This window comes from Syngnathus floridae, unplaced genomic scaffold (assembly GCF_059516105.1).
Source record: "Syngnathus floridae isolate MCC-2025c unplaced genomic scaffold, RoL_Sflo_1.0 HiC_scaffold_41, whole genome shotgun sequence".
Classification (NCBI taxonomy): domain Eukaryota; kingdom Metazoa; phylum Chordata; class Actinopteri; order Syngnathiformes; family Syngnathidae; genus Syngnathus; species Syngnathus floridae.
The window spans coordinates 4,072-13,021 of record NW_028284070.1 but is presented as its reverse complement, the minus strand read 5'-3'; the positions used below and the strand labels follow the sequence as shown (position 1 = coordinate 13,021).

The 8,950-nt window shown below is 51.8% G+C and overlaps 1 long non-coding RNA gene across 1 annotated transcript; it reads left to right on the top strand.

Annotated features, from left to right (window-relative positions):
• The first annotated feature begins 5,736 nt into the window (after window positions 1-5,736).
• On the top strand, window positions 5,737-6,670 carry LOC148378486 (uncharacterized). The gene is made up of 3 exons (XR_015855850.1): window positions 5,737-6,261; window positions 6,346-6,416; window positions 6,553-6,670. It is a non-coding gene; the product is annotated as an uncharacterized LOC148378486 (long non-coding RNA).
• Window positions 6,671-8,950: the final 2,280 nt, after the last annotated feature.

Genomic DNA, 8,950 nt, shown 5'->3' with positions numbered 1-8,950 from the left:
AGACACAGCGGTTAGTAACACGATGACTAACAAGGCAAATATTTTTGTTTTCAGCTTGCAACTTGACCGTCTAGAGCGTACAAGGTAATTACAACTGTTTTTTTTTAGCCCTGAAAAGCGAGGGAGTGTGGCGTTTGGGAGGAATGTCGAACTCGGCGTCTGCTTCCAGCCACAGACGCCAAATTTCGACGATTATTTCGACTGGTCAACGGTTGTAAATTATTGCGTTGACTAAAAACTTTATTTAACTCTACTCTTAACTTTGCCGTTTCAGATATGCGGGTATTACACCGCGGAAATGACGTCAATAGGCTGAACTCTCGCCAAAATTCAAATCTGTGGGCGCAATGGCCTTGAGCGAGACACCGGATACAAACACGACGATTATCAACAGAAATATCTTTATTTTCTGCTTGCAAGTGGACCGTCTAGAGCGTACACGGTAAGTACAACTCATTGTGTTTAAAAAGATTTACGTTTGTGTAGTTTGCGTTGCGTTGTATCTGTGAATGTTGGTTGAGGCTAAATGTTAATGTTTAATTTCATTCCTTTAGGTTCCACGGTGTTTGTTGGCTGTATGTTTTCCACTGCAAGAAGAGGCTCGTATCATTGACCAGCAGGAGCTACAATGGTGAGTACCCCTTTCGTCTTCCATTTATGTTAAACACTTCCTATTTCATGTCTAACAGTACTCGATTTAACAAATAACCATAAATAAATACAGTGTGGGCAGTCACGTTAACATATGTGATTATCCTGCCTAATATGTTTATCACAAATATGTCACTAATCACTAATATGTTTATTTGTTTATCACAACACCTTTGGACCTTCAGCAATCGATTATTTCCCTTCATCTACATAGAGACAGAACGATGGTGTCTTAAACATCTCATTCATTTCACCAAATAACTTCACGCAGGTGGATAACGGCCGTCTCGGTCACGCTATGTTGCGTGATGCAGTTTTGAAGAACCAAATGCATTTATTCAATGAATAAGTCAAGCTAGTTCTATGTTTATGATGTTGTAAGTTACGGTACCGATTGAAGTTGAGTTCGAAGCCAGTGGAAAACAGCGCTGCGTTTGTGCTCTCCAGGTACAAATGTTGTGATCTCTGACTGACGACCGGGCGAGACTCGAGTAAGAGATGTCCAAACGAGCTCCGGCAGGGCGGGCCAAGGCGGAGCGAACGGACGCCCTTCAGGCCGCCAATGACGAGCTGAGAACCAAACTGATGGACGTCCAGTTAGAACTTCAGCAGGAGAAGAACAAGGTGAAAACCTCAACAGACAGACACTGCCTGCCTCCCTGCCTGCCTCCCTGCCTGCCTCCCTGCCTGCCTCCCTCCCTCCCAGTTTTCCCGATGTAGATTAGACATGCGTGTGCCATGACTGTGTCAGCCTACATCAACAAATGCACCGAGGACGTCAGCACCACTAAGAATATCATCACCCGGGGCAACCAACGACCCTGGATGACTGAGGAGGTACGTCAAACGCTACGAGCGCGGAACTCTGCCTTCAAGTCTGGCGACAAGGAGACACTGAGGACAGCGAGAGCCAACTTGAACCGTGCCATCAGGATAGCGAAGCGAGACCGCAGTCGAAAATTTCAGGATCGTTTCCACGACGTCAAAAACATCAGGAGTATGTGGCAAGGCATACGGGCGATTACAGACTACAACTCACCCTCCCCCCCCCCCGGTGGGTGTAGTTGATGCTGACTTTCTAAATGGTCTAAATAACTTCTTTGGGAGGTTCGAGGCACTAAACGGCACTCCAGCAGTTAAAACTGTCCCCCATCAGGAAGAGGAGGTACTCTGCCTTGACTCCGCCGATGTGTTGAAGACCCTGAGGAGAGTCAACCCCTGTAAGGCCCCTGGCCCCGACAACATTCCTGGGCGTGTGTTCAGGGAATGTGCAAGTCATCTGGCTGGGGTCATCACAGACATTTTTAACACCTCGCTGGGCCAAGCCACAGTGCCGGCGTGCTTTAAGACTGCCTCCATCATTCCGGTGCCGAAGAAACCTCAAATCACCTCATTTAATGATTACCGGCCTGTTGCACTGACTCCGGTTATGATGAAGTGCTTCGAAAGGCTGCTTAAAGGTCACATCGTTTCCAGACTCCCCCTATTATTTGACCCGTTCCAGTTTGCCGACCGGCAAAACCGCTCCACTCAGGACGCCATCTCCTCCGTTCTTCACCTGAGCCTGGCTCACCTGGAGGAGAAGAACACCCATGTGCGGAGGCTGTTCCTGGACTTCAGCTCAGCGTTTAACACCATCATCCCACAGCATCTGGTAGGAAAATTGGAACACCTGGGCTTCAACACCCCCCTTCGCAACTGGCTGCTAGACTTCCTCACCAACAGACCTCAGTCAGTCCGGGTCGGACAGAACACCTCTGATGTCATCACCCTCAGCACAGGCTCCCTTCAGGGCTGCGTCCTGAGCCCCCTGCTGTGCACCCTGATGACACACGACTGCGTCCTCAGGTTCACCACCAATCACATCGTGAAGTCAGCAGACGACACAATGGTGGTGGGGCTCATCAGAGACAACAACGACCTGGACTACAGAGAGGAGGTGGAGCAGCTGGTGGGCTGGTGCAGAGAAAACAGCCTGATCCTGAATGAGGAGAAGATGAAGGAGATCATCGTCGACTTCAGGAAAAAACAGCCTCACCACGCTCCACTGATCATCAACAGCTCAGCTGTGGAGGTGGTCAGCACCACCAAATTCCTGGGGGTCCACATCACAGAAGACCTCACCTGGACTATGAACACTACGGCACTGGTCAAGAGGGCACAGAAGCGCTTGTACTTCCTGCGGAGGATGAGGAGAGCCCACCTGCCCCCACCCATCATGAGGACGTTCTACAGGAGCACCATAGAGAGCATTCTGACAAGCTGTCTCTCTGTGTGGTGTGGAGGCTGCACCGCCTCCGATTGGAAGAACGTGAGGAGAGTGGTGAGGACAGCAGAGAGGATCATAGGGGCTCCTCTTCCCTCCATTCAGGACATTTCATCTCAGCGCTGCATGTCCCGTGCCCGTAACATCATCAATGACCCATCACACCCCCACCATGGACTGTTCTCCCTGCTGCCCTCTGGGAAGAGGTTTGCAGCATCCGCTGCAGGTCCACCAGGTTCTGCAACAGCTTTTTCCCTGCTGTCATCAGACTGTTGAACACTAGAACTGTTGAGCTCTAAACTGAACTCTGCATCACACATTCACAGAACTGTACTTTATGACACTACGGACCTCTATCTTGCACTATCTCGCACTACCAACTTTACTGAACTTGTATAAACCCTTTAAATAGAAGTTTAATACATGGTTTAGCATTCCTCTGCACACTCTTGAATACTGTTTTGCCTACTTGCACTATTGCATAATTATCACTGCTGCACTTTATACTTATTTTTAATATATATATATATATATATATATAGTATATATGTATATATATATATTTTCATAGGATATGTTACTTCTATTCAACTGCAATATCACTACTTTGTTGTAAGACGTATGCAACGGAATTTCGTTTTGTATGCACCATGTGCAGACAAGATGACAATAAAGTTTGTCTAAGTCTAAGTCATGTCAGGTCAGCTGTCTGGAGAGAGAGAGAAGTCAGGACCTGCGGGCGGAGCACCACCGTGCCACCGCCGCCATGACGGAACTCAAAAGCAAACTCCATGAGGAGAAGCAGAAAGAGTTAGCCATTACCAGGGAGACATTACTGCGGCAGCATGAAATGGAGCTGATGAGAGTGATCAAAATCAAAGATGGAGAGATCCAGCGACTGAATGCCTTGGTCCTCAGCCTGAGGGACGGCTCCATGGACAAGGTGATCCGCTCTATCCGTGTCTGACTATCCGCACGCCACGTCGGGCTTCGATGCGGCCGCTACCGTATTGTGTAGCTTGTCCCCAGTAAGCGTCGCGGCGCTCCGTTGCGGTCTCAACGGCCCGGTGTGGCGCAATGTCTGCTCAGGTGAGGAGGGGGGGCGCTTTGCTGGCGGAGGTGGAGGAGACGCGGCGGTGTCGGGAGACCGAGCGGTGTCGCCTCCACCAGGAGCGCGGAAGAAGCCCTGGCAGCGGCCCAGCAGGCCTGGCAGTCCCGAGCGGCCGAGCTCCGATCGGCTCATCACCAGCATCGGGAGGAGCTGAGCCGAACCAAGAGAGACTGCGAGAGGGAGATCCGCCGACTGGTAGGACTGATCAGATGCGCGGTGCGTGGCTATGTTCCCAATTTCGTTGTATACCTGCAGTGCAATGACACCTAAGGCATTCTATTCTATTCTATTTCACAAGAAGAAAATGTCCGGTTGCTCGCTTCGCTTTTGTCACAGCAAAGGTGTTCTAGTCGATTCCAGAAAAAAATTGGCCGGTTGCTCTCTTTGTTTTTGTCACAATTCTGGCAAATGAGTTTGCCCGCCTGCCTGAGCGCTCCCCGTTTGTACATCCAGACGGATGAGATCAAGCTGAAAGACAGAGCGGTTAGTGTTTTGGATGAAGCCCTGGGGCCGGCCACGTCCACCGCCTTCAGCTGCAGACTCAGGCTGCCGAGCAGCAGATCGCTGCCCTGAGGGATTCCCAAAGGGCGGGCCTAAACTACCCTGGAAGTGGGGTCAACGCCGCTACTAGCAATCCTCTTCATTGCGTAAGCCACCTCATCACACACTTGCAGTACGCATGACTTAGTTCGTTGCTGGAGGAAGGTAGCACAAAAACAGTTTTGAACTTTGAACGAGTGCTTGTGTGTGTGTGTTGCGGGGCGTTTTCAGTCTCAGGAGGATCGGGACACGCGACGGTTTCATCTGAAAATCGCTGAGCTCAGCGCAGTCATCAGGAAACTGGAGGATCGAAACGCCCTGCTTTCTGAAGAGCGCAATGAACTGGTAATTTATTGACGGCACGCTTGAAGGTTTGCGCTACGTTTGATGCGCGCCATCCAGCGAGGCACCCATTGCGCTTGCTTATTAATTGAGCGGCGCGGCGAGTCGGTTGCCTGGTAGATGTCTTTTATTGGGAGCCAAAGCCACGATTCCGTTCAAACCGATGCAAAAGGAATGGATACGTTCTGGCCCGCGTGTTGTGCGTCTTTCACATCCCGCACTTCATGCTTGCAGCTAAAGCGACTGAGAGAAACAGAAAGCCAGTTTCTGCCACTCCTGTACAAAAACAAACGCCTGAGCAGGAAGAATGAAGAACTCTCGCTGGTGCTGTGTCGCCTTGAAAACAAAGTGCGCTTTGTCACCCAGGAGAACGAGGAGATGGCAAGCTTGGTAAGTCGACGCGGACAACGGCGGCGTGCCAACAGAGTCCACTGCATTTGTGTTCCACAGAGAAGGCCTAGTTCGCTCAATGACCTGGACCGCGGTTGCGGCCAGCAGGACGGTGAAATGGAGTTCCTTCAAGTTGTGGAGCAGCGGCACATCATCGACGACTTGTCCAAGGTCTTCAGGCAGGCGACTCGGTGCACGTACGGCAGCGCCGCGCTCGCTCGCTGTCGCCAGGAAACCTTTTCCGTCCAAAGCTTGGCCGGCGGCCGCCATCCAAAAAATTGGCCCCTTAAATTCCGACCTTTCAAGCAGGAGCATTGTGCGCACGCGTTTGAACACGCTTTAGACTTGTTTTGCCGTTTTCAGCAGCTCAAAGCTCCCGTTTTGTCAGCGCCTTTGCCACTCGCTGTGCGCTGAAAACGACGGACTTGCCCGGCTGCTCAGCCCGTCAACCATGAGCCGCGAGCGCGACGTCATTGTCCGTAGGCAGCTAGTGGCAAAATGCACCCTGTTAGAGTTGCGCTCGCTCCAACTTATTTTGCAAGAACCACACGGGAGACAAGTAAGTTCTTTTGGACACCTGCAGGTGGAGAGTCCATCCGTTGTACGAATGAAGTCTGACTCTCGGCTCCTGCACGAGCATTTTAATTAAGAGAAACAGGGTGGGTGTAAGAGTGGATTGAATAGAGGAAGCCCTTGACCTCTAGTCAAAACATAGCAAGGGGTGTTTTACGACTTTGTGTAGGAAGGGATAAGCGATAGGGATAAATAAGGGATAAATAATATTATTTATTACAGGTCGCAGTCAAAGTCAAAGCAACACAATGATACGATAAAGATAATCTGGAAAACCCTGACACACCCTGTAGTTGTCACTTTTGGAAAAGACGAGCGTCCCTCCAATCATCGCCGGTGACGTGTTTTTCAGGCTCTGGAGACAGGAGCTCATGTCAGAAATGTCATTGTGAGTCGCGTTTGTTTCTGCGCCGGAGCCGTTCGTTCCCTTTGCATCCAAAGAATCTCAAAGGCGGATTATTTGTGTCGACAGGAGAGAGATTTGCTGCTACGATACCGACGTCGAGAATCTCTGAGGAGGAACAAAGCGTGAGGTCCTGCAAGGTGAGTCTGTTTGTTTGCGGCTGCTTGGTGTTGCGCAAGATGAAATGGCCTTTTTCTCGCTATCGTTCCTCTCGTCGATTCATCGTGAGGTGTCGCTTCAGTTTGTTCAGAGAGATGTTTGCTTCCGCGCCCGCAGGTCATCGAAACATTTTACGGCTACGACGAAGACGTGTTGGTGGACTCGGACGGATCGTCCTTGTCTTTTCACACCGACAGAACCCCCGACACGGAACCCGAAGAGGTAGCCCGCCATTTCTGCCAGCGTATTGGCACCAAACATTCCTCTTCAGCCTGGAATCGGACTCGTCTTTGCGTCGCGGGTGCTTTGTCGCCGGTCTGACTGATTCTGGTACTAGTGCTGTGTTGCATTGGTGTGTGCATGAAGAGGCGGAGCTTCGCTACCGCCAGCTGACGCAAGAATATCAAGCGCTGCAACGAGCCTACGCTCTGCTAGCCCAGACCAGCGAAAGGGGACTACGACGCCGAGAAGGAGATCAAGGTGGCGCCCCTTCCCGCAACCCCCGGCCGGGTCGCAGCCTCCCCGTTCTCACCCAGCCTCGGGTGTTCTCTGGTCTGAAAGGAGGAGGAGGAGCCTCCCTCCTCCTCCTTTCAGACCAGAGAAAAGCTGATGGTAGAAATGGGTCACTATCAAAGCAGAGTAGCAGATCTGGAGTCAGCGCTGAAGCAACAAGGACAGGTAAGCTCATCAATGAGCACACCTTTTTCTCAGACAAAATAGCTACATTCTTCAGTCACTCATCCGTCTGGCATTACTGGACCAACCACCCCCCCCCCCCCCCCCCCCGAACGTGGCTGGGAAAATGCGGAGAAAAGCAAATGTCATTTTCCAGTCAACCAAAGAATTTGTGGATGAAAATGACACAACATTCCAAAGCTGTCCACGCGTTTGTCTCTTCTAGAATGTCAAGTGGGTGGAGGAGAAGCAGCTGCTGCGTCAGAGCAATCAGCAGTTGGCCGAAAAGGTGACGGAAAGAAAGGCGCTGGGCGGAGTCGCTTGGCGTCACACCTGTCGGGAAGCCCCGCAGATGAGGTCTGACTGTCTTTTCAGGTCAGGCGGATGGAGGCGGAAGAAGCGCGTCTGAAAGAGCACATCCAGGATATCCGAGACCAAAACGAACTGCTTGAGTTCCGCATCCTGGAGCTGGAGGTGGGAAGACTCGCACAAGCGTGTTGAGGCCAGAGATGTGACGGACGGACGGACGGACGGACGGATGCATGCCTCTGCCTTTCAGGAGAGGGAGTGGCGCTCCCCCGTCTTGAAGTTTCTGCAAGTCCGTTTCCCAGACGGCCTCAGCCCTTTGCAGATCTACTGCGAGGCCGAGGGCGTGAGCGTACGTAAGGCGTCCCTCGCAACCCTAACCTTAACCCGAGGTCCCAGAACACCTTACATTGCTCCTTGCGCCTTTCCCCCGGACATCGTCATCAGTGATCTGATGAAGAAGCTGGACATCCTGGGCTATAACGCCGTAAGTGTATGTCGAACTCCTTATGTTCGCACTCCACGAGACTCGGCGGCTCAAATGTGACTTTTGGAAGGCTTTGCGCTGAAAGAAGCTTGTTGACGCTGTGCCTTTGGGCTCTTGCAGAATCTCACCAACGAGGAGCAGGTGGTCGTGATTCACGCCAGGACCCTTCTCACCCTAGCCGAGAAGGTAACGCGCACGTCCACGCACGCTCTCGCATTCTGCTTATGTGACAGCAGCCTTTCCTCAGTGGTTAGAATACATCAAAGTGACCAAGTCAGCACTTCAACAGAAGATGTTGGACATTGAAAGTGAGAAGGTAGACAGACACGCGACATCAGCCAAGGGGAACTCCGGCAATGTGCCCCAACAATTCTGACCTTGAGCTGTGCTAGGATATGTTCTGCAAGCAGAAGGGCTACCTGGATGAAGAGTTGGACTTCAGGAAGTGTTCCATGGACCAGGCTCATAAGGTAAGCCGCCCTCAAATCTCCCGCCGGACCACTGATGGACGAGGATTGCGGCCCAGAGGATCCTGGAGCTGGAGGCCATGTTGTACGAGGCGCTACCGCAGCGGGACTGCCCCGCCACGGACGGCGAAAAAGCCAGCCACGCTGGCGTGAATGACGTGCTGACGGCGGATCAGAGAGAAGAGCTTAGGAGCGCCGTGGACCAATGGAAGCGAGCCCTGATGTGCGAGTTGAGGGAGCGCGACGCTTGCATCCTCCAAGAGAGAATGGATCTGCTGCACAGCGCGCAACAGGTAAGGGCCCAAAGCCAGCCCGGCACTTACTTGCACGCTTACTGGCTTTTGAATGCCACTTTCCATTTGTCCGTCCTAGAGGAACAAAGAGCTGAAAGAATTCATCGAAGCTCAGAAGAGACAAATCAAACAATTGGAGGAGAAGTTTCTGTTTCTCTTTCTATTCTTCTCCTTGGCCTTCATTCTGTGGCCCTAACACCAGCTGGTGAGTGAGCTCCAGCGGCACCGCACTCGACACCTCCGATACACTGCCAGCCGGTCTCAGACGTTGGCAGACGCTCCGATGC